Below are 22119 nucleotides of genomic sequence, written 5' to 3'. Positions count from 1 at the left end.
AACATTGATTGAGAGCCTATTATGTGGCTCCAGGCTCTGTGCTAGAGGTTTTACCTGTTTATTTAATTCTAACAACTCTGAGAAGAAGGCATATTACAGATAAGGAAATTGCAGCTCAGAAGCTAAGTAATAAGCTGAAGTTCCCTCAGAGGGAAAGGGCTGAGGCTAAGGCTCTGCTTCGAAAGCCCACAGTGTCTCCAGCGCAGGCTTGCCAAGGACACGGCGTTGTTCTAAGAAGACTGATTCGGCAGAATTTGCTCTCGCTCATGTTAAACATCAGTTACGATGCAACCTTTACCCGGGTGAACCAGATCTTCACGTCTCCCTGGAAGATATGTGAATAAACAATCTCATCTGTTTACTTATAGACCTTTTTACTGAATGGGAGAAGGAAAACATGGTATGCATACCAGGGTGGATGATTCTTTCTTCAGGAAATACCAGTCACAGGCACTATGCTAGTATCTAAGTCACTTTTTGGTTTTAAAAGGTTTCCTTCAGGGGCACCTGGGTGGCTCAGTCGGTTAAGCATCAGACTTCAGCTCAGGACATTTGTGAGTTTGAGCCCCGCTTCAGGTTGTCTGCTATCAGCACAGAGCCCTCTTCAGATCCTCTGTCCACCTCTCTCTCTGCCCCTCCCCCACTCTCTCCCTCCCTCTCTCTCTCTCAAATAAAAATAATAAATAATAAAATAATAATAAGGGGCACCTGGTTGGCTCCGTCGGTTAAGCGTCCAACTTTGGCTCAGGTCATGATCTTATAGTTCGTAGGTTTGAGCCCTGCATGGAGCTCTGTGCTGAAAGCTCAGAGCCTGGAGCCTGCTTCGGCTTCTGTGTCTCCCTCTCTCTCTCTGCCCCTCCCCCGCTCACATTCTGTCTCTGTCTCTCAAAAAGAAATGTTAAAACATTTTTTTAATGATAAAATAAAAAAAAATAAGAAGAATAAAAGGTTTCCTTCAACCTTCATATTCTCCTAAGGCTTTGATGACTGCTAACTGGCAAATGATAAAGCTGGTTTCCAGGGTTTCCAGTACACTATCAGTTTATAAGGGCCATACGGAGTGTCGTCAAGAATTTAAATTCAAACTCTGGAGCCAGAATGGCTGGGTTCCAATGTGCACAGAGACACATGCGGAGTAGGTGGACAGTGGGCCAGATTCAGGCTCCACTCAACCCTTCCACTGGCATCCTTGTGCAGGGCATAACCTGTCCAACCTTTCATGGCAACCCTGGAGGTAGGTTTCCACCTCCCCCTGACTGTGGCTGGTATCGTTCTCCATGTCACACTATCTACCCAAAACATCATGTAGTGAAAAGGAAACTGGGGGTCCCTGGCCGGCTTAGTCGGTAGAGCATGCAACTCTTGATCTCAGGGTTGTGAGTTTGATCCCCACATTAGGTGTGGAGCCTACTTGAAAAACAAAACGAAAACAAAAACAAAAAACAAAAAACGAAGAAGCAGCAAAATGATCTGTGAGCGCAAAACCATTCAGTATATTTGATACTCATGGTATTGCTGATGAAATCATGCATCCCTCCATCCAAAAGGAGAAAAGTAGAAACTGTCGGTATTACTCAAGTATGGGAATCATAGTTTTCCTCCAGTGGGACCCAGCAGTGTGGTCCTGGGATTTAGTCAGTGTAGCCCTACACACTCATCCAATTCCACTCCCCAAGCAGGATCAGAACATGACACCCTAGCTCTGGTTCAGGATATGTGTCTCTGGGAGGACTAATTAGCAGCTCATAGAGAAGAAGCCATTCTCTGGTGCCCCATTAATTACAGTGCTCCTGGCAACTCAGACGAGCCCACATGAATGCCTTCTGCACCGAAAGGTCACATGCTGGTGTTGCTAGTCAGATCTGTGCGAAATCTTATTGCTGTTCATGGTTATTTCCCTGATAATCGCTCCCCAGAGATCGGTCTGGCTACAACCTAGAATATTTGAGCACAGTAATTTGCAAGATTTATGGAAAACAGTTTTTCAGAAATGTGCTCTCAATTTTCATTGGGCAAATTCCTCTTTCTCTGGTAAGCGCTGGAGCATATGGAGCAGGTAAATGGTTTAATGGACAGCATAAAAGTAACATTTTTCTTCTGAAGTTGATGATTTGCACTTAGGGCTTCCAATCCCATTTTTTACTACAGCAAGTGTTCAGAACAAATTAAAGGGTGAGGGAAAAACTCCAATCTTTCCAACCTTGCTATCTCCAAGCTCGGTAATGACTGCATCATTTCACAGACTCATATCACCCCCTCTGGTGCTCCCATCCTTGGGGAGGAAACTTTTATTGAATTTCTCTCCCCCAGGTTTTAGTCTTCCACCTGTATCTTGTGTTATATACATTGAACTCATTCCTTCCTAACACAATTTAATGCAATAAGCTGAAAATGGCCAAGGGCAGTCTTTCTAGTCTCCAGGAGGAAAAATTCATAGTAGAAACAATCACCTAATGAAAAGTTAGGGGAAAAAACACGGTGCAGGCAAACATTACCCATGTGGGTATTTAAAGCACCTGGGTACTCTTCAGAATCATAACAATTGCAACCATTATTAATTTTTTCCTTTTATGAGATGAACGAACAATAATAGGGGTCTTAGAATCGGCCATCTAACCATTTGAAGTAAAATAACAGCAATACAATTTATTCATTGTTCAATCACATCTATTCATGATGCATCTACTATGTTTGACACATCAATTTTTTAGACCCCCAGTGTAACCACCTATATTATTGTCACACGTGCATCAGGTGGCCTTCCTCCAGTTGCTTTGAACACCTTCTGTATATCTCCAGCAAAGCATTTATCACTTTATATGGTAATTACCTGATAATTCGTTTGTCCTCCAAGTTGATGGTGGACTGGGTATTTGGTGGAGGTAGTGACACATCCTACCCTCCTTTGAATACTCAGCACCTGGACCAGATGTGAAGTGATGAATGACAACATGTGTTCAATCAAAGAATGAGCTCTCACGTGATTGTAAAACAAGCTCTATTCTCCTAAGGTCGATTCGGAGAGTCAACAGGGAAGACTGGATACTTCTAAGGAATTCTGAAGTTAAAGGAATAAGCTCTTTCTCTACAAGTTACATATCAGAGGCCTCTTTAAAACCTGCTATTAGATTTTTTTTTTTAAGCACCAGAACGACTTGTAGACGCCATCTGGCAGACTCCACTCCTTTCTCTGCCCTTCTCTATATGTAGAAGAATGGAGGTTATGAAATCTGCTTAAACTCATATAACTTGATGGCAAATGAGGCATAGAGTCTGGGTTATTGGATGCCCCTAGTCCATGTACATTGAAAGGCAAAGCTGACCAACTCAAGGCAGACCCTTCAAGCACAAGCTTTGTTTTTATAAATGCAACTCTGTGCCTTAAAATGTAGATCAGAGAAGAAACATCCCATGAATCCTGTCCAGCTGCCCTTCTCATAGTTTGTAATTTATTTGACCTCTTTACATCTGCTTCAGGATCTTTGCACCATTCCTCATGCATACATCACACCCCTGGGAAATCTCTCCTTTTTATTCTCTCACCCCTCCCCCAGGCCACTCAGATTCTCCTTTATACACCAGCAGGGCACCTTGTAACTTCCCATTCATAGGACTTATCTCAGTTTGAAACTACATATTTGTCCAATTGTTTAATTAGCATCTGTGAGATGTCTCCTCCAGATTAGATTGAGAGGTCATAAATTATATCTCTGGAGATAAGAGGCATTCTAATAGCATATCCTAACCCAACGTTTCTTCAACATACCAACCTGGGAATAGAAATGGGATCAGTATAATATCAAAACTATTTCTTTGAATCTATCCCACTTGCTGGAGTGGGTCCTTCAAATTCAGTTCAACACACCCCCCTCCCCTCCCCTTCCAGGGCTCCAGGGATTCCAGGGTGTGTTTCCCATGTACTCACCCTTGAGGCTCCTCGTCTCTCCTTAGATATCTCAAGTTCTTCCTGTTGGGTGCTGGCTCCCTGCAGCAATGTGCTGCTGAGGCCTCCACACTCCTCAGACCCACTTTGGTGTTGATATGCATAATACATGGGTCCCAAACACAGAAATTTTAGTCAAACCATTCTTTCCATTTCTACTCCCAGCCTTTGCTCCCTATGGCTCAAGATGAGAGTGCTTGGGGTTGGCAAAAAGACAAACATCTCTCCCCTCTGATCTGGAAGCAAAGGATTAGATCACACTGGTATGCCTTGACTCTAACCTTAGGACAAATTCTTTGCCAGAATCCTCCTTGGTGGCTCATATAAATAGTCCCCTGTACGGCCTTCCAGGTGGGCCCTCCATTTACCCCGGGCTGTGTGCATTTCAGAGGAACAGAGCTAAGTCCCAAGTTGGACCCCTGCTCAATTCAGAGGAAACAGTAGAATGTCAGTGCAAGCTAAGACCTTGTCCTGGCCCTGAGGGGAGGAGAACCTTCTCCTGCACCCATTCATTCAGCAGCTGTACTTAGGAGCAAGGTCTTCTGGGAATAACCCATGCACAGGCACTGAAAATTCCAGCCAAGGACACTTGATGAGTTGCAAATCTTAGCAGAGTCGTTAGGAATATGGCCATGGGATTCCTGGAACAGAGGCAGACATGGAGTGGAAGCCATTAGCTGAAGACTCAGACATGACTGGTTTGAATCTTGGCTCCAACTCTCTTCAGATATGTGAGCTTGGGCAAGTTCCTCCACCTTCATGAACCACAGTTCCCTCATTCATATACCAGCCCAATCTCCATCTCTTAGGAATGTTATGAAAATTAAACAAAACCAGGTTGGGAATCATCCTGCATAGGGCTTAGGATACAACAGATGCTCAGAAAATATTCATTCCCTTTCCTGTAACTTTTTTATCTACCTTGATTTTTACAATCGTTCCTTCGCCATTGGCTTTGGTTTAAAATTTTTCCATAAAAATGTTAGAAATACATATTTTATTGAGTACCAGCTGAAAATTCTTCTGTGCCCCTAGAGTTTATTATTGCACCATTAAATACAAAAAAAGTACACTCTTTATTAATTAGTAAGTTCCTAGGCTCACTCCTTCTGATGAGGAGGGGGCTGAGGGGAGACACCATTTTCCCCAACTCTGAAAGTGGTTCCCAGTTCAACAAGCTTATCTTTGGTGAAAGAATGGGAAACTAATATTTATTTATTACTTATTATGTGCCAATGTGACAGTAAAGCCTGGCAGCTAATTGCTTACACTTTGGAACCACAATGATAGTGTTTAAATCCAGACTCTACAGCTTAACCAGCTGTGTGATCTTGGGCAGGTAACAAAGTCTTCGTGCCTGAGTTTTTAATCCACAAAATGGTGGTGATTGTACCTACACACCCCCAGAATGTCCGTGATAATTAAATGCAATAATTAGAACAATGTGTGGCACATAATAAATGCTCAATATATAGTAGCTATAATTACATTTCTGTGGTTTTTTTCTAATTTCTTTAAACGTTTACTAATTTTTGAGAGAGAGAAAGACAGAATGGGAGTCTAGGAGGGGCAGAGAGAGATGGAGATACAAAATCTGAAGCAGGCTCCAGGCTGCGAGCACAGAGCTCAAACACTCGAGATCATGAGATCATGACATGAGCCAAAGTCAGATGCTTAACAGACTGAGCCACCCAGGTGTCCCACTTTTCCGTGTATTATATACAGCTTGATACTCACAGCAGCCCTTCAAGGGCTATGTTTTTCTCTCTAATCTCCCCTGAATGAGCAATGGTGACTAGAGTCCCACAGTCCCCAGAGTCCACAGCTAGTGCACATCTCTGTAGCACTCCAGCCCGATGTTTTATGAGCCCAAAGCCCTGACGTTCGTCTACAGCCGGACCTTTCAGGTGGTTGCAACTGCTTCCCTTGAAGCATCAAAACAACAACCAAAACATCACTTATGAGATGGATATCGCATACGTTCTAAAGCATGGTTGACATAAAACATGTTCCCCTCTTTGGGGGGAGTTTGGGAGCTACTTTTGTTCCAGATTAAACCATGACCACATTCATAGTGACTGAACCCTGAAGCCACCTGGCAGCCAGAAGACAGCATTTCATTTTTTTTTTTTTTAATGTTTGTCTTTTTGAGAGAGAGACAGAGTGTGAGCGGGTGAGGGGTAGAGAGAGGGAGACACAGAATCCAAAGCGGGCTCCGTGGTCAGAGCAGAGCCCCACACGGGGCTCGAACTCACCAACCATGAGATCATGACCCGAGCCGAAGTTGGATGTTTAACCGACTGAGCCACCCAGGTGCCTCAGAAGATAGCATTTCAAACCGAAAGCTACATAACTGTCTCAACAAGCAAAAAGGGAAAACGAACTCCTATTTATTGAGTGCAAGTACGTCGTGCTAAGCATTTTATGTGCGTTATTTAATTCTCTCGGCAAGGTAGGTACTGTTTCCCCCATTTTCTAGATGAAGAAACTCAAGCTCAGACAGGTTATGTGATTTCTCCAAAGGTCACACGACCAGTAAATGTCAGAGGCGGCTTAACGACACAGGTCTACCTGGCTCCAGTGCCTTAGAAATAAACCATCACCATGAGTACTTGGCCCCTCTTTATGACACCCTCGCAAACCCGTTACTTAAATACTATACTGGCTAAAGCTTACCCGATGTTTGCTGTGGGCCGGACTCTATCCTAAGAACTTCCTTGCAATATTTCATCTAATTGTCACCACGGTCCTAGGAGGTTGGTACTGTTATTCTCCCAGTTTACAGAAGAGGAAACAGGCCTTACGGAGTTAACAGCTTGTTTCAAGTCACATATCCTGGAGGTGGAGCCAGGCGATTTCAGAGTTTGTGATCTTAAGCACTAGGCCAGGATTTCCTCTACATAAAGAGGTTATGAGCATGGAAAATAAACCCAGTATTCTTCCTATAGCAACATGCTGACCTAAAAGGGGCACTGGACTAGAAACAGTTGCTCTGAGCTCTAATTGACTCTCACTGTGCAATGTTGAGCACTCAGTTTCCTTCTCTGTAAACCAGAGAGCTTGCACCTGGGTTTGCTCTGGTGCTAGAATCGATGACTTAAAGCACATCAGTATAAATGCCATAAGCAAATCAGGAGAGAAAATTTCATTTGGCCATAGATACTCTTCCTCATCAAAGAAACCGCTTACGACTCTACCCGCTGGAGCCGGGTAGACCTGTGTCATTAAGCTGCCTCTGACATTTACTGGCCATCTGACCTTTGGAGAAGTCACATAACCTGTCTGAGCTTGAATTTCTTCATCTAGAAAAATGGGAGAAATCGTGACTACCCTGCCAAGAGAATTAAATAACAAACGTAAAATGCTTAGCACAACATGTTGGCAATCAATAAACATGAATTCCTTTTTGGTTATTAAAACAAACAAACAGGGCGCCCAGGGGGCTCAGTTGGTGAAGCGTCCAACTTCAGGTCATGATTTCACGGTTCTTGGGTTCGAGCCCCACATTGGACTCTCTGATGTCAGCACAGAGCCCACTTCAGATCCTCTCTCCCCATCGCTCTCTGTCCCTCCCCCCCTTCAAAAATAAATAAACATTAAAATACATATATGCATATATGTACGTATATATTCTTTAATTTTAAAAATTCAAATACTGGGGGCACCTGGGTGGCTCAGGTGGTTAACCGCCCAACTTCAGCTCAGGTCATAATCTCACAGCTTTTGGGCTCGAGCCCCACGTCAGGCTCTGTGCTGACAGCTCAGAGCCTGGAACCTGCTTCAGATTCTGTGTCTCCTTCTCTCTCTGCCCCTCCCCCACTTGCACCCTATCTCTCTCTGTCTCTCAAAAATAAAGGTAAAAAAAAATTATTAAAAATTCAAATACTGATAGAAAAAGAAAAAAGGCAACGAATACAAAGAAGCAATCCAAAAGTGAGCTGGAAAGATATTTTACAGATATCCATCTAAATTCAAATGCATCCTCCAGTGGGGCACGAGCAAGGGAGAGGACGAAGAAGAAGCCACAGTAAGTTTGCAAAATGCTGCAAATCCACTTAGAGTTGTTTACTGACTTCTTCTCCACTGGCTTCCTCTCAAGCCGTAGGGAACATAACAGAGAGCTCTAAACTCTAATTTTTTTCCACATGGATTCTCCCTTGAGAATTCATGTTGTAATTTGTTAACGTCCCTGTTGTCAATTTTAACCACAGAAATCACAGAAATCTGCTACGGAAATGTTTGTGCTTCCTCCCATACAGGCTGACATATTTGGAAGAGTCATCAGAAACACTTTCTGATGAACTGACACAGTTCCTGGGGCACAGGAAGAAAATAAGAACAAGGCCTCCCTCATAGGTCAAAGCAAATGCCACGAAAGGGGAACCAGAGAACAGAACAAGCAGATTTTTGTCTTTTTTTTTTTTAATTAAACTTTTCTTTTTGAGGTAATTATAAATGTACATGCAGTTGTAGGAAATAATACACAGAGACCTTGTGTGGCCTTTACCCAGCTCCCCCAGTGGTAGCATCTTGCAAAACTAAATTACACTATCGCAACCAGGATACCGACAACGATGCCGTCGAGATACAGAACAGCTGCACCACCACAAGGGTCCCTCATGGTAGCCTTTTATAGTCACATCCACCCCTCTCCCTCCTTAACCCCTAGCAACCATTAATCTGGTATTTCTATAAGGACAACAGTACAGAATGCTACATAAATGGAATCACACAGTATATAATCTTTAGGGATTTAGTTCTCTAGAGATTTCATCCAGGTTGTTGTGTGAATCAATAGTTTTCTGTTTGTGTTGCTAAGCAGTATTCCATGGTGTGAATGTATCACTGTGTGTTTAACCATTTACCTTTTGGAGAACATCTGGCTTGTTTCCAGATTTGGACTATTACTAATAAAGCTGCTGTAATCATTCATGTATAGATTTTTGTACACAAGTCTTCATTTCTCTGGAATAAATGCCCAGGAGTACTGTTGCCGGTTTGTATGGCAGCTGTATGTTTAGTTTTACAAGAAACTGCCATATGATTTTCCAGAATGAGTGGCTGTGATAGTTTATATTCTCACCAGTAATGTATGGGAGATCCAGCTTCTTCCCATCCTTGCCAACATTGGGTGTTGCCACTAGTTTTTATTTTAGCCATTCTTTTTTTTCTTTTTAATGGTTGCTAATTTTTGAAAGAGAGACAGAGTGCAAGCAGGGGAGGGGCAGAGAGAGGGAGACATAGAATCCGAAGCAGGCTCCAGGCTCTGAGCTGTCAGCACAGAGCCTGACGTGGGCGGAAACCCACGAACTGCGAGATCATGACCTGAGCCGATGTTGGACGCTTAACCCACTGAGACACCCAGGTGCCCCATTTTAGCCATGCTAATAGGCATGTAATGATATTTCATTGTGATTTTAATTTGCATGTCCCTAATAGCCAATGCCATTGACAATATTTTCGTGTGCTTATTTAACATCTATATATCTTCTTTGGTGAAATGTTTCTTCATATATATTTTAAAATTTTTTTTAATGTTTATTTACTCTTGAAAGAGAGAGATAGAAGATGAGTGGGGGAGGGGCAGAGAGACAGGGAGACACAGAATCTGAAGCAGGCTCCAGGCTCTGAGGTGTCAGCACAGAACCCGATGCAGGGCTCGAACCCACGATCCGTGAGATCATGACCTGAGTGAAGTTGGTTGCCCAACCGACTGAGCCACCCAGGCGCCCCTGTTTCTTCATATATTCTGCCCATATTCTAACTGGATTGTTTGCTTTTTTACAATTGAATTTTGAGAGTTCTTTATGTATTCTAGGTACTAGTCCTTTGCAGGATATATGGTTTGGAAGTATTTTCTCCCATTCTGGGCTCGTCTTTTCATCCTCTTAACAGAATCTTTCATAGAACAAAAGTCTTAATTTTGATGAAGTCCAATTTATCAACCTTACTTCTCCAGGATGGCATTTTTATTGTCAAGTCTAAGAACCCTTTGCCTAGCCATAGATCTTGAAGATTTTCTCCTATTTTTTTCTAAAAATGTTATAATTGTATAGTTTACACTTAAGTCTGTGATCTATTTTGAGTTGATTTTTATGTAAGGTGTAAGGCAGGTCAAGGTTCGTTTTTCTGTCCATGGATATCCAATTCCTCTACTATCATTTGTTGAAAAAGCTACCTTTCCTCTATTGACTTGCTTTTGCATCTTTGTCAAAAATCAGTTGGCATTTTCCTGTGGGTTTTATTCCGGGCTCTTCATTTTGTTCCTTTAATCAATTGTCTGCTTTCTACCAGTGCTGTACGGTCTTGATTAATATCGCTACATAAGAAGTCTTGAAATTGGATAGACTGATTTGTCCCACTGTATTCTTTTCCAAAATTGCTTTAGTTATTTCAATTTCTTTGCCTTTTCTCATAAATTATAACCTTATCTGTATTGAAAAAAGTAAGTCTCAATGAGATTTTGATAGGAATTGCATTAGATTTTTCTATCAGTTTGGGGAGAATTGTCATCTTTGCTATGCTGAGTTTTCCAATCCATGAACATATGCCTCTCCATTTATTTGGTTTGTTTTGACTTCTCTCTTCAGCTTTGTGTTGTTTTCAGCATACATATCCTGTACATGTTTTATGAGATTTACACTTAAGTATTACTTTTTTTCCTAAGCAGCTGTAAATGGCATAGTATTTTTAATTTCAGTGTCTACATGTTCATTGCTCGCATACAGAAATACAATTGATTTTTGAGTGTTTACACTGTATCATGTAAATATTTAAACTCATTTATTAGTTCCAGGAGGTTTTTTGTAGATTTCTTAGGACTGAGAAAATCATATTATTTGCAAATAGGGACAATTTTATTTCTTCCTTTGCATCTGTATGCATTTTACTTCTTTCTCCTCTCTTATTGTCCTGGCTGAAATTTCTAGTACTATAATTGAATAAAAGTGGTGAAAGTAGGTATATTTGCCTTGTTCCCAAAACTGGGGAGTGTTATGGGCCAAAATTGTGGTCCCCCCCCCCCCCGCCACAATTCCTATACTAAATTCCTAATCTTCAGAACCTCAGAATGTGACTTTATATGGACACAGGGTCTTTAAATTTGTAAAAAAATTAAATGAGATACTTAGGGTGGGCCCTAATCCAATATGACTAATATCCTTATTAGGAGAGATTAAGGACAACAGGTGCCTGGGTGGCTCAGTCAGTTAAGTGGTTAGGACTTCAGCTCAGGTCATGATCTCACAGTTCATGACTTCAAGCCCCATGTTGGGCTCTGTGATTACAGCTCAGAGCCTAGAGCTTGCTTCAGATTCTGTGTCTCCCTCTCTTTCTGCCCCACCCTTGCTAGTGCTCTGTCTCTCTCTCTCAAAAATAAACATTAGGAAAAAAAATTTTTTAGGAAGAGATCAGGACACAGACTCATAGAGGCAAGACTATGTTAAGACACCATAGAAGATGGACATCTGCAAGCCGAGGAGAGAGGCCTCATAAGAAATCACCCCTGTTAATACTTTGCTATAGCTTCTAGAATTGTGAGAAAATAAGTTTCTGTTATTTAAGCCACTGAGTCTGGTACTTTGTTATGGCAGTTCTAGCAAACTAATACAGGGGTAAAGCATGCATGCACTTTTTCACCATTATGTATAATGTTAGCTGTAAGTTTTTCGTAGATGTTCTTTATCCACTTGAGGAAGTTCTCACCTATTCCTATTTTTTCTGAGAATTTTTATCATAAATGGGTGTTAAGTTTTGTGAAATGCTCTTTCTGCATCAATTAATGTAATTATGTGATTTTCTTTAGCTTGTTAGCATGGTAGATTATATTTGATTCATTTTCATCGCTAGATGATTCTCATTGCATCTCTAGAATAAGTCTTTGTATATATTGTATATACTGCTGAAATCTATTTGCTAATATTTTGTTAAAGAGTTTTACATCTATAGAGGAATGAAACCTGACCACGTTTTTACACCATACACAAAAATAAATTAAAAATGGATGAAAGACCTAAATGTAAGATAGGAAACCATCAAAATCATAGAGGAGAACACAGGCCGCAATCTCTTTGACCTCTGCCATAGCAACTTCTCACTAGACATATCTTTGGAGACAAGGGAAACAAAAGCAAAAATGAACCATTGGGACTTCATCAAGATAAAAATACTCTGCACAATGAAGGAAACAATCAATAAGACTAAAAGGCAGCCTATAGAACAAGAGAAGATATTTGCAAATGACATATTGGATAAAGAGTTAGTACCCAAAATTTATAAAGAACTTATCAAGCTCAATACCCAAAAAAAACAAATAATCCAGTTAAGAAATGGGCAGAAGACATGAATAGACGTTTTTCCAAAGAGGACATTCAGATGGATAACAGACACCTGAAGAGATGCTCAACATCACTCATCATTGAGGAAATACAAATAAAAACCATGATGAGATAACACCTCACACTTGTCAGAATAGCTAAGATTAGTAGCACAGGAAACAACATGTGTTGGTGAGGATGTGGAGAAAGGGGAACCCTCTTACAATATTGGTGGGAATGCAAACTGCTGCAGGCACTCTGGAAAACAGTATGGAGGTTCCTCAAAAAGTTAAAAATAGAACTACCATATGACCTAGCAGCTGCAGTGCTAGGTATTTACCCAAAGGATAAAAAATACAGATTTGAAGGAGCACATGCACCCCGATGGTTACAGCAGCATTATCAACAATAGCCAAACTATGGAAAGGGCCCATTCATCGACTGATGAATGTATAAAGAAGATGTGGTATGTATGTACATATGCATATATGTGTGTGTGTGTGTGTGTGTGTATATATATATATATATATATATATATATATATATATATGCAATGGAATATTAGCCATCAAAAAGAATGAAATCTTGCCATTTGCAACAACATGGATGGAGCTACAATGTATTATGCTAAGCAAAATCAGTCAGAGAAAGACAAATACCATATTATTTCACTCATATGTGGAATTTAAGAAACAAAACAGATGAACATAGGGGAAGGGAAAAAAAGAGAAAGAGAAGCAAACCATGAGACTCTTACTGATAGAGAACAAGCTGAGGGTTGATGGAAGGAAGTGGGTGGGGGGGGTGGGCTAAATGGGCAGTGGGTATTAAAGAGGGCACTTGTTATGATGAACACTGGATGTTATATGCAAGTGATGAATCACTAAATTCTACTCCTGAAACCAATATTATACTATATGTTAACCAACTTGAATTTAAATAAAATTTTGGGAAAAAAAAAGAGCTTTGCATTTATATTCATTAGGGATATGGGTCTATACTTTTCTTTTTTGTACTGTCTTTATCTGGTTCTGGTATAAGATAATACTAGCTTCACAAAATGAATCATGAAGTGTTTCCTCTTCTTCTAAAGAAAATGCATAAAATTAAAAAAAAAAAAAAAAAAGAGGGGCACCTGGGTAGCTAAGTCAGTTAAACATCCAACTCTTGATTTCAGCTCAGGTCTTGATCTCACCATCACCATTTGTGAGATTGAGCCCCAAGCAGGGCTCTGTGCTGACAGCTCAGAGCCTGCTTGTGGTTCCCTCTCTCCCTCTCGCTACCCTTCATCCACTTGAGCAAGCACTCTTGCGTGTTCTCTCTCTAGCTCTTTCTCTCTTGCTCTCTCTCAAAATTAAATACTTAAAAAAAAAAAGAAATTGCATAAAATTTTTATTCATTTTTTTTTTTTTTTTTTTTTTTTAGAGAGAGAGAGAGAGAGAGCTTGTGAGTGGAGAGGGGGGCAGACAGAGAGAATCTCAAGCAGGCTCCACCCTCAACTGACTGACATCCAGGTGCCCAGTGTTCATTCATTTTAAATGTTTGGTAGAATTCTCCAGTGAAATTATCCAGGTTTGTAGATTTCTTTCTTGTAAATACTTACATTATGAATTTAACTTCCTTAATAGTTATAGAGGTATTCAAATTACCTATTTCAGATTGGATGAACTGTGATTGTTTGTGTTTTTTAAGGAATGGTCGTTCCATCTATGTTATCAAATTTGTGTTTGCAGAGTTGTACTTATTCCTCTCCTTTTATTCTATTTATTTTTAAACTTGATGATGTATTTAATTTTATTCCAAAGTGGAAGAGTTTTTTTTCTTATAGTAAAAACTAAAAACATACTTGTAGTAAAAAAAAAAAAAAAAAATCATATAATAGAGAATAGAAATAGGAAGCAAATCTAACCAATCAAGACTGTTAACACTGTAGTGAAGAACTGCTCAGATATCTATCCATTGTCTACCTACACACAAACACACACATGTATATTTAAATACACATTTTTATAAAAATTGAATCATACTATGCATGCCTGTCTGTAACCATCTCTTTCATTCAGCCATATGTGATATAAATCTTTCTACATCAATGTAGATCTGTATGTTCATTTATAATGACAAGACCTTTCGTGGTGTAAATATATCATAATTTACGTAGCTCAATCTGATACTTTAGTTAGACAAAAAACTAAAGTGTTTCCAGTGTTTTAATTCTATAAACAACACTGTGGTGAACATCCTTGTGCATATGTATCTTACCACATCTGTGTGATTAACTCCTTAGAATTATGTCCTAAGAGAAAGATGGCTGGTGTGTTCATTTAAAATTCTGATACATAGGGTCAAACCACATCCCACAAAAATGCATTTTTCCACCATCACGTTGGATACACAGGATATTATCATTCTTTTTTTCCCCTCTTTGCCAATCTGATATGTGAAAAAGGATCAGGATTTTCTTTTTTTTTTTTTTTTTTTTTTTTGGTAGTAGTTATTGCCTTGCTTCTTTAATTACTGATGAGGTTGATGTGCTCATGGTTGTCTTGTCATTTGTATTTCTTTAGGAGCCACCTAGACAACGTAGGTTTTAAATAAATGGTTTTATCTGACACTCTGGAGGGTTAATTTTAAGAATATGGAAAATAAGATCCCAGGGCACCTGGGCGGTCAGTAGGTTAAGCATTTGACTTTGGCTCAGGTCACGATCTCATGGTTCCTGAGTTCGATCCCCAAATCAGGCTCTCTGCTATCAGCACAGAGCCCACTTCGGATCCTCTATTCCCCTTTCTGTCTGCCACTCCCACACACACTCTCTCTGTCTAAAAAATAAATAAGCACTAAAAAAATAAGTTGAGTGGTGATAAAAAATATATTTATAAAAAAATTTTTTAAAAAGATCCAGCTTTAATACCTGTCCCAAATGCCATGGCAGTGTGATAATTTTACTGAACATTGTTCTTATTTCCTTCATTAAAAAAATAATAATAAAAACCCAGTTGGGGATAGATGGTGGTAAGGTTGCATAACAATACAAATATATTTAATGCCACTGAAATGTATACTTAAAAGCGGCTAAAGTAAACTTTATATTCTGTATATTTTATCAGAATTAAAATATAATCTAGTTGGGGATGATAGATACAGACACAGACACAAAGACAGTGATGCTTATATACACATACACATATGTAAGAATTTATATATACACTTATATAAATTTTTACTTTATTACTTTATAATGAAAGGATTGGTTCTCAATGTACTCTCCTCAAAAGGAAAAAAAAAATGAGTAAAGAAAACATGTCTAACATCTTACTTTTCTTTTCAATACTCTAAGAAACATGGGCTTCTTAAAAGATTAAATCTATCTTTATTTTGAGGTTTATAAAATAGAAAGTCTTGTCATGAATAAATTGGACAGGAAGCGAGGGCACATTAGAGAAACATAAATAAATTATATTCTCATCCTAAAGACTGCTGATACTGCTGTAAATTTACTTCAGAGAAGACAGTTATTCTATATCAAACTTTTGGGATGACAAGGCTTTTTAAGTTCCGTTTATGCTTCTTTTCTGGTTCAGAAGACTTAGAGGTCTTCTTCCTGCTACTTGCTGATTTTTTTTTTTTTTTTGGTAATTTCATCTGGTATTTTGCTCATATTTCACTATTCTCTGTCATTTTCATGGACTGATACCATGAACTGATATTTCCTCAGTTCTTGTGACACAGGTCCTGTGGCCGGATCATTAAGTCATCACCCATTAACCGGCACTTCCCATTAGCCCAGTAAACCACGGTCAAAGTCTAGAAAAGTCTGGAGAAGGAGGTAAGACCTCTCCCAGCCCTTAGGGCCCTGAAGCCCGAGTCTTCCTATCACCTCTCTGCTCTCCTCACACATACACAGGGCTTTTCCATAACGCTGGGATCCAGAAAGAAAATACTCCTGCGGTTATGAAGAGGGGAATTGAAAGTGGAGAGTTTCTAGAAATCCCTATCAAAATAACACTAGCATTCCTCACAGAGCTAGAAAAAACAATCCTAAAATTTGTATGGAACCAGAAAAGACCCCAAATAGCCAAAGCACTCCTGAAAAACAAAATCGAAGCTGGAGGCATCACAATTCCAGATTTCAAGCTGTATTACACAGCTGTAATCATCAAGACGGTATGGTACTGGCACAAAACAGACAGATCAATGGAACAGAATAGAGAACCCAGAAATGGACCCACATACGTATGGCCAACTAATCTTTGACAAAGCAGGAAAGACTATCCAATGGAATAAACACAGTCTCTTCTGCAAGCGGTGCTGGGAAAACTGGACAGCGGCATGCAGAAAAATGAACCTGAACCACTTTCTTACCCCATACACAAAAATAAACTTAAATGGATGAAAGACCTAAATGTTAAGACAGGAAGCACCAAAATCCTTGAGGAGAAAGCAGGCAAAAACCTCTTTGAGCTTGGCCGCAGCAACTTCTTACTCAACACGTTTCCAGAGGCAAGGGAAACAAAAGCAAAAATGAGGGGCGCCTGGGTGGCGCAGTCGGTTAAGCGTCCGACTTCAGCCAGGTCACGATCTCACGGTCCGTGAGTTCGAGCCCCGCGTCAGGCTCTGGGCTGATGGCTCAGAGCCTGGAGCCTGTTTCCAATTCTGTGTCTCCCTCTCTCTCTGTCCCTCCCCCGTTCATGCTCTGTCTCTCTCTGTCCCACAAATAAATAAAAAAACGTTGAAAAAAAAAATTTAAAAAAAAAAAAAAAAGCAAAAATGAACTACTGGGACCTCATCAAAATAAAAAGCTTCTACACAGCAAGGGAAACAATCAGCAAAAGTAGAAGGCAACCAATGGAATGGGCGAAGATATTTGCAAATGACATATCAGACAAAGGCTTAGTATCCAAAATCTATAAAGAACTTATCAAACTCAACACCCAAAAAACAAATAACCCAGTGAAGATATGAGCAAAAGACATAAATAGATACTTCTTCAAAGAAGACATCCAGATGGCCAACTGACACATGAAAAAATGCTCAACATCACTCATCATCAGGGAAATACAAACCAAAACCACAATGAGATACCACCTTACACCTGTCAGAATGGCTAACATGAACAACTCAGGCAAAAACAGATGTTGGCAAGGATGCAGAGAAAGAGGATCTCTTTTGCACTGCTGGTGGGAACGCAAACTGGTGCAGCCACTCTGGAAAACAGTATGGAGGTTCCTCAAAAAACTGAAAATACAACTACCCTACAACCCAGCAATTGCACTACTAGGTATTTATCCAAGGAATACGGGTGTGCTGTTTCGAAGGGGCACATGCACCCCCATGTTTATAGCAGCACTATCAACAATAGCCAAAGTATGGAAAGAGCCCAAATGTCCATCGACGATGAATGGATAAAGAAGATGTGGTATATATATACAGCGGAGTATTACTCAGCAATCAAAAAAAAAATGAAATCTTGCTGTTTGCAACTATGTGAATGGAACTGGAGGGTATTATGCTAAGCAAAATTAGAGAAAGACAATTATCATATGACTTCATTCATATGAAGAATTTAAGATACAAAACAGATGAATATAAGGGAAGGGAAGCAAACATAATATAAAAACAGTGGGGGGACAAAACAGAAGAGACTCTTAAATATGGAGAACAAACAGAGAGTTGCTGGAGGGGTTGTGGGAGGGGGGATGGGCTAAATGGGTGAGGGGCATAAAGGAATCTACTCCTGAAATCATTGTTGCACTATATGCTAACTAATTTGGATGTAAATTTACAAAGAAAGAAAAGAAAGAAAGAAAGAAAGAAAGAAAGAAAGAAAGAAAGAAAGAAAGAAAGAAAGAAAAAGAAAGAAAAGAGAAGAAAAGAAAAGAAAAGAGAAGAGAAGAGAAAAAGAAAGAAAGTGGAGTTTCCTGCTCCTGCTGTTTGCATAAAAGGTGCTGCCTTCAGCTAGGAAGTCACTAGGGAAACAACAGAATCTGATTCCATTGATACTATATCCCCTTACAACACCTTCTCCACCCAGCCAGATGTTTTGTGTTTTATATGCTATGTTTTTAAATGTGTTTTATATTTAAGAACATCAATCAGATATTGTTTCTTTGTTGCTTAGCCTCCGATGGCTTTCTATTGCTCTTAGAATAATATCAAAATTCTTTATTCGACAGTTGTGATGTGGCTTTCATCACACTGGCTCCTTCTGTCCCTCAAAGTCATTGATTTTCCCACCCCAAGGCCATTCATTACCCTGGCAGTACCCTGCCCCAGCTCTTCCCGCATGGGGGCTCATTGTCATCCTTCAGTCTCAAATCAAATGTTACTTTCTATCACATGGTCTTACCTTCTTCATAGCATTGACCACACTGTGTAATTGTCCCATTGATTTTGCTGACCTATTAATCTGTGTCTTTTCCCTGAACTAGAATGTAAACTTCATAAGGCTCTGTTGTCTGTCTTGTTCACTCACTGTTGTGCACCAAGCACCTAGCACTGCCTGCAGTAAGGGATGCTCAGTAAAAGTGTGTGTTGGGTAGACAAATGAATGAGTGCTTAAAAATCCCTATACCCTCTGCCCCAAATCATAGGGGCCATGAAACTGAGCATACCACGTTGTAGGAAAAGAAGTAACATGCAAACCAAGAATTTACAGTCTGAAGTTTCTTCTCAGAGAAAAAGGCAAATACTCAATGTGCTAAGAATTACAGTTCAGAAAGTGTCTCGGTCCCATCCCCAAAATAGATAAAATTGGGATAAATTTACCGTTTGAAAAGAGAACGCCCAATGGCTGGTACCCACATCTTCCAGGTGTTGAAAAGATCAGGTGCTTGGGGCGCCTGGGTGGCTTCGTCGGTTAAGCGTCTGACTTCAGCTCAGGTCATGATCTCGCAGCTCGTGGGTTCAAGCCCCCCATCGGGCTCTGTGCCGACAGCTCAGAGCCTGGAGCCTGCTTCGGATTCTGTGCGGCTCTCTCGCTCTGCCCCTCCCCTGCTCATGCTCTGTCTCTCCCCTTCTCTCAAGAATAAATAAATATTAAAAAAAAAAAAAAAAAAGCTTAAGAAAAGATCAGGTGATTGCTAAATCTCCACTTAGGGTGTATATTCGGGAAGACATGACTGGAGCACAGACATGTTACAATACGTAAGCTTCTTGGAGGCCTGGGTGCGGGGCCCCTGTACGGGCCTCCGAGCCCCGCTGCTGCTGCCCATGCGCGGCCACAAGACCCGCCAGGACCCGCCGGCCAAGTGCAAGGGGGTGCGCGGCGACCCGCCCGTGGTGGATCCGGTGGAGTCCCGCCAGACGGTGCGCGCCCTCAGGTGTGTGTGACAGGGAAGAGGCTGCCGTCAGCCCCGTGGGTGGTGTGTCGAAGCGGGCGCGCCCAGAGGGCGCCGACTTTGCGCGCGTCTCCGCCCGGGCTGGAGTTCGCTTCGCTTCCGAGATGCAGAAGAAGGTGCACGAGGCCCGGGCGCGGTCCCGGCAAAGCGCAAGATGCTGCGGGATACCGCTGAGCACCGTGACCTGAGGGCCTGGAACCAAGCGAGAACCAGCTGCTGCTCGGGCTGCGCGATTGGCGAGGCTGCGGCAGGAGGGGCCTGAGCAGAAGCAGCGGCAGGTGCAGAAGAAGGCGGCCCGTGCAGCTCAAGGAGCAGGAAGTGCTGCAGCTGCAGGAGGAGGCAAAAACATTTCATCACCCAAGACAACCTGGAGGTGGGGGTGGAAGAAGCGCTGGACTCCCAGAAGAGCTACAACCAGGCCATCACCAGAGAGGGGCTGGTGGGCAGGTCCCGGCACAAGGGCTCTTAAGTGCCCAGTGAGGACAGTACCCACCCAGGGCCCATGTGTGTATGCGGGTGGGAGGGTTGGGCCTGATCTGGAATAAACCAGTTTCTTATGAAGAAGGAGGCTCAACCTGTCCCGTTGGGGCCCTTACATGGTGGCCTCTGCAGCCATCACTTGGTCAGAAACTCCCATACGCAGTATCCTGTGCTGCACGCACGTACAACTCAGCAAAGCACCAGACCTTAGAGGTTTCCATCTCACGGAGGAGCAGAACGGACCATAGTCCCCCAGGCAGCCAGGTCATCTACTCAGTGGTCATGGAGGGCAGTGGTTGGCAAATTACAATCCTTGGGCCCAATCTGGCCTGCTGCCTATTTTTGTAAAGAAAATGTGTTGGAACACATGCACACTCACAAAGAAACTTAAACTTCTTTTTAAGAAATACCTAGAGGGCTGTGGTTCAAATGGGGTCTTAAAAAATGAGCACCAGAAGAAAGAATCTGCCTATGTTTCTCAAACACTGTGTGTTCTTGGGAAAAGCATACCTGGTTAATAACCAGTCCTTCTTTATAATTATTCTGCAAAAGTGAAAAGTAATCCTTTCATAGCTAGCAAGCCCAGGAGCCATTGAGAAAGGGACCCAATTGCTCAATGCTGCTGAGGCACCTCCTGTTCCTTCTGTTCTGCTGGCCCAGGCACTTGGGCAGATGCCCAGGTGCCTTGGGCAGGCTCCTTCCAAGGAAACTGAGTAAGAGTTACCTGGGAGAGGGACACCTGGGTGGCTCAGCCACTTAAACATCCGACTCAGTTTCTGCTCGGGTCATGACCTCATAGGTTTGTGGGATGGAGCCCCACTTCTGGCTCTGCACTCACAGTGCGGAGCCTGCTTGGGATCCTCGCTCCCCGTTTCTCTTGTTGCCCCTCCCTCCCTCCCTCTCTCCCTCTCTCTCTCTGCCCCTCCCCCAACTTGTGCTTTCACTCTCTCTCAAAATAAATAAATAAAAACTAAAAAAAAAAAAAAGTTATCTGGAAGGGAAGGAGGAGTCACAAGTGAGGCTGTTCTTCTGTTGTTTGAATGATTAAATGTCTTAAAGGGAGGTTGTATATATGTATTACCATAAAAAGAGAAAATAACCTTACTTTAAAAACAAACCTCTAATTTATCTTCTCAGAATGAGATTGTCTTCCTGGGTAAGAGCCACTTGAAAAATAATTTATATTTTTTATGAATGTACATTTACCACACAATCCAGCAACTGTACTCCTAGGCATTTATCCAAGTCCACACAAAGACTAGCACATGAATGTCCAAAGGACTTGGTTCTTTTTTTTTTTTTTTTTTTAAGTTTGTTTGAGAGAGACAGATACAATGTGAGTGGGGGAGAGGGAGAGAGAGCAGGGGAGAGAGAGAGAATTCCAAGCAGGCTCCAAGCTACCAGTACAGAGCCTGATGCAGGGATCAAACTCACAAACCATGAGATCATGACCTGAGCTGAAACCAAGAGTTGGACACTTAACCAACTGAGCCATCCAGGAGCTCCAAAAGGACTTTATTCTTAAAAGCCAAAGCTGGACACAATTCAAATGCCCAATAAGAGCTGAGTGAATAAACAAACTGTGGTATATACGGAATACTTTCCAGTAATAACATGAGGGGAACTAAAGAGACACACAACAAGGGTACCCGGGTGGCTCAGCCAGTTAAGTGGCTGACTTCAGCTCAGGTCATGATCTTACAATTTGTGGGTTCGAGCCCTGCATCAGACCCTATCAAACAGCTCATACCTTGGAGCCTGCTTCAGATTCAGATTCTCTCTCTCTGCCCCTCCCCTACTTGTGCTCTCTCTCTCTCTCTCTTTCTCTCTCTTTGTCTCTCAAAAATAAAAAAAAATAAACATTAAGAAAAAGAGAGAGAGAAAGAGAGGGGGCACCTGGGTGGCTCAGTTGATTAAGCATCCAACTTCAGCTCAGGTCATGATCTCACAGTTCCAGAGTTCGAGCCCCACATTGGGCTCTGCACTGACAGCTCAGAACCTGGAACCTGCTTTGGATTCTGTGCTTCCCTCTCTCTCTGCC

General features: G+C 41.5%; 1 pseudogene; it reads left to right on the top strand.

The window, feature by feature from the left end:
* Positions 1-19392: 19392 nt before the first annotated feature.
* On the top strand, positions 19393-20067 carry LOC109246770 (28S ribosomal protein S26, mitochondrial-like; annotated as a pseudogene).
* Positions 20068-22119: the final 2052 nt, after the last annotated feature.

This window comes from Panthera pardus, unplaced genomic scaffold (genome assembly GCF_024362965.1).
Source record: "Panthera pardus isolate Hobbes unplaced genomic scaffold, ASM2436296v1 HiC_scaffold_13, whole genome shotgun sequence".
Taxonomy (NCBI): domain Eukaryota; kingdom Metazoa; phylum Chordata; class Mammalia; order Carnivora; family Felidae; genus Panthera; species Panthera pardus.
This window is presented reverse-complemented; position numbering and strand designations above follow the sequence as displayed.